Source organism: Gavialis gangeticus, unplaced genomic scaffold (assembly GCF_001723915.1).
Source record: "Gavialis gangeticus isolate Ggan-Ray unplaced genomic scaffold, GavGan_comp1, whole genome shotgun sequence".
NCBI lineage: Eukaryota > Metazoa > Chordata > Crocodylia > Gavialidae > Gavialis > Gavialis gangeticus.
The window spans coordinates 9,452,680-9,456,776 of NW_017729012.1; positions in this window are offsets into that span (position 1 = coordinate 9,452,680).

Below are 4,097 nucleotides of genomic sequence, written 5' to 3' on the forward strand. Positions count from 1 at the left end.
TAACTACAAAATACAAGCTAAAAATGACTAGAGTAGAGGAGAAGAAAAGAGCCTAGTGCTGGGTCTCAGCCAGCATCTGCCTGCATAAAAAAAAAGAGCCCTGCCCAGCTTTCCCTTTCTTATACTGTTTCACCTTCCTAATAGAGCAATTATCTCCACCAAGCCCCCATCCACCCTTCCAGCTGCATTCCCTGCAATGAGGGCAAACAGCTGTTGCCAATCCCTCCCTCAGACAGGCAGACAAAACTTGAGTCAGTTGAAATCAAGGATAAAAATCCCATTGATGTAAGTGGCAACTACATTTGACATGATTCAGTTTTAAGCCTTTCTTCACCAAACACTGAGTGGGAACTGAACAAGCTCAGGGAATAATAAGAGTAATAATAATCGTACACTTTTGTTACTATTGAAAATAGCACCTCCACAGTATAAAATGACAACATAGATTGGAGACACATGCCAGACATTATCCCGCCTGGTTTCCTGCGTGTATATTCTTTCCCTTTTCTTTTGCCTGTTATTGTCTTTGGGGACGTTGTGCTCCTCGGGGCAGGAACTGCGTCTCCCTGAGTTCTGTACAGCATGTAGCACAGTGTGAACATTGCTGAATAATGACCATCATGCCTCATGGGTAACGTCCTGTTCTGCACACATCAGCAGTTGCTGCTTTAAAATGTGCTTATGAAACTGCGCGCACGCTTTTGTGCGTACCCAGCTCGTGCAGATGGAAATGCCAATATATGTGTAGATCAGTGCCTGGGCCTGTGCGCTGGAATTTGCATGTCTGCTCTCGATAACTTGGCCCGAGGATTTGTGGACGCTTCCATTTCAGGGGCAAGTCAAATCAAACCATTAGGGAAGTACCTCCCAGTGTTTTTGTTAGATGCTGAATACCTGTTTAAGCACCCAGAGCAAATTGTTTGTTTCCTTCATGTGATGATGACAGGCAATGAAACAACCTGTAATGTTTTAATCAGGTTTTGAAAGCGCCAGCTGTGCTGGCGTAGCCCAAATCTTGCTTGCAGAGCCCATGATGACAGGTTTCGTCAGAGGTTCTCAGGCTGTTTCAGCATGAGTTTCTGTTCCTGCTAACCCTTCAGCTGTGATGCTCTTTTTTTGTAATTAGTAACATATAAGGATTAAGCAATATGCCAGCATGCAGGAGAACATGCCACCTAGACAGAAAGTGCCCCACCTCTCCATCTGCTGCTTTTTTCCCCCAGGAATGAGTCTTCTACAACTTGATTCAAACAGCCTTTTGATGACTAACACCAGGATTGGGCATTTCAAAACCCATGGTAATCTTGGTTTCAACTGATTTGTTTATTTTATTTGGAGATAATAATAAAATCCCTTGATCTGAGGGGCATGTGCTCCCCTCCCTGCCCCCTCCCCTTCTAAGGTTTCAGAATGCTTCTTCTACAACAAAAACTTGATAAGAGCTGGGGAAAAAAACTTCAGATCAAAGTCTGACGCCAGTCGACATTTATTTGGTTACAAGTTTCAAACCAAAATGGTAAATCTGCTGACTTCAGCAGACCTGAAGCCCGTGTGCCCCACAGCAACTTCTTCCACTCAAGGCCTTGTTATTCCCTCCCACTTGCAATTAAGTATTTTGTAGGAATAGAAAGAATAGGAATAGGAATAAAACAATATTCAATAATACATACACTAATACAATGATACAATATAATAGAAATAATACAATATTCAGCAATACATACACTAATACAAAAATACAATGTAATAGGAATAATACACTATTATTGTAGGAATAGAAGCACCTAGGAGTTTCTCTAGAAGATTTTGGGTTACAGATTGCCAGGTGATCAAGGTCATACTACACCCATTGATATTCTGGATCACTCAACCTGCACTGATTCAACTCGCCTGTGGCTCCCCTGCAGCCAGGGTCACACTGACAGTATAAGCGTCTATTTTTACTCAGTAAACTTGATTTAAACGCGCTGAAGGATGGAGCTTTCACTGTGCCCTCAAGGAGTTCCTGCAGCGAACTAATAAAATGTGCACCTCCGCACACGTCATATTTTCATAATACTTAAGCTCAGTTGTCCTTGTTTTAATTTCACCTCATTGCTCCTTATCAAGTCCTCTTTATTCAGTGAAGTATTTCCTCTGTTTTTCCAATGGAGACCGTTAGATTCTCTGGTAGCCAGGGCCTAGCTAAAGTTACTATGACTTAACTTCTTTCATTTGTCTTTGCAAATTGGTCCCTTGAGGGTCTTCTGTTGCTCTTCCCTTAACTCCAATTTCCAATATCGTTCTGGTAATGAGAGACCTGGAACTGAACGTAGCGCACTAAACGTGACTACAGCAGGGAGGTATTGAGATGGGGTGACTACTTTCCTGCCCTTAAATTTGACGCCTCATAGCATGCAGCTCGAAATTACTTTGCCCTTTTAGATGCCGTAACACATGGCAAGTTGTATCTAATTTGTTGTCCACTCTCACCCTTAAGCTGCTTTCAGTGTTGCCAGTAACACCGGCCCCAAGCATTAACAACATACCTGCCAAAGGAGATTAGGGTAACCTTATCACAGGCAGAGAGCAAAGACTATTATATTACTAGGAGGCACTTGATAATCCTTCATAACATTTGTAACTGGTTTCCTTTACTGCTATGTCTTTTTCTTGCTGTTTTAGAGAAGTGGCTGCAATTATACCGTGTATGAAATCATTCTTTAATTTGCAAATCTATACATATGCTTTGGCTCTCCAGTCCATCAATTAAAGCTATTATCAACATCATTTTCTGTTTTGATTGGATGACGGTATTTCTCAAAGACTTGTTGCTAGAGATGGGCTAGGACCTGCACAGAGCTGCCATTAACACTGTACTTCTTCACTCGGTGAGGCCGTGCAAGCAGGCTGTTCAGTGTCCAAGCGATACAGAACGTGGCTGCCTGTAGCGCAGAACAAATGCTGCCTCAGCAGGAAGAAAAGAATAAAGAAACAGTACCCAGGAAGTGTAAAGTAAAGGAAACCAGCTAATAGAAAATAAAAGAGTCTATACTGCCCTCTTGACTGTCTCTCCAGTGCTGCTATTTAGCTCTCTCCCTCTCAATTTAGTTTCTGTTTGGGAGGTTTAGACCCATTACACATTCATAATGACATGGCTTCTTAATTTTTTTAACAGTGGGAAGTGCGGCAGAGGAAACACTTGATGAATGTTAAAAATCTGGATTTAACACATTTTGCTGCATCTGAATCTCATTACTTATGTACAGCACGTGAGATCCATGCATAACCAGGACTGAGATGTGACGAGTGTGTAACTAGGAGAATGGCAATGACAGACTTGCACGCTTGTCTCTAAACAAACAGACGCTAACGACGCTCGCTCCAGCATGAAGCTCCTTGTTCTTTGGCCCTACCCATCCAAATCATTTCTATGATTAGATGGTGTTTCTGTATTTCCCTGCAACCCGGTTCTATACCAATAGTTTTTCCCCTTCTGACTAACAGCCTGCTAATAGCATAATCCCTTTTCTTTGTGTGATTCACCATCCTCCTTTGGAATCACAGAAAACAGCGGGGCTAAATCTTCTGTGTCCGACTGGAAGAGAATGACTTCCTTCTCCCTGACACGGGTCAACGGTGCTCTGAGCTACTGGGAGGCTTCCTTCTGATACTGGGAACTAGGTGGCGGGTCTCACTTGCAGCCCATCACTTGCCAGGCTTGATAACACCACAGAAAGCCATTTCTCACATGAAAATGTTGGTCTCTGCAGTGCTCCCAGTGCTGAATGGACAAGGACAGTGGAGAATCTCCGAATGCTGGGAATTATGTAACCTCGGACTTTCCAGCAAAACTGCTTGGACGTTAATTGGCTACTGCTTTTGCAACATTTTGTAGGTGTGGAGGGATATTTCAGTCCTAAGCTATTTAGTAAGGATTGGTTCTTTCACAGGCTCTAAATAGACACCTGAGATACATTAGACTTGAGGCACCCCTTAGAAAATGCCAGCTCTTAGTTTTCACACTTTTTATGGCTACAGAAAAACAAAAGAGCAGCCTTTCTGTTGCAAACCCCCCCCCCAAAAAACAAAAACAAAAACCAACAACTCAGAAAGAC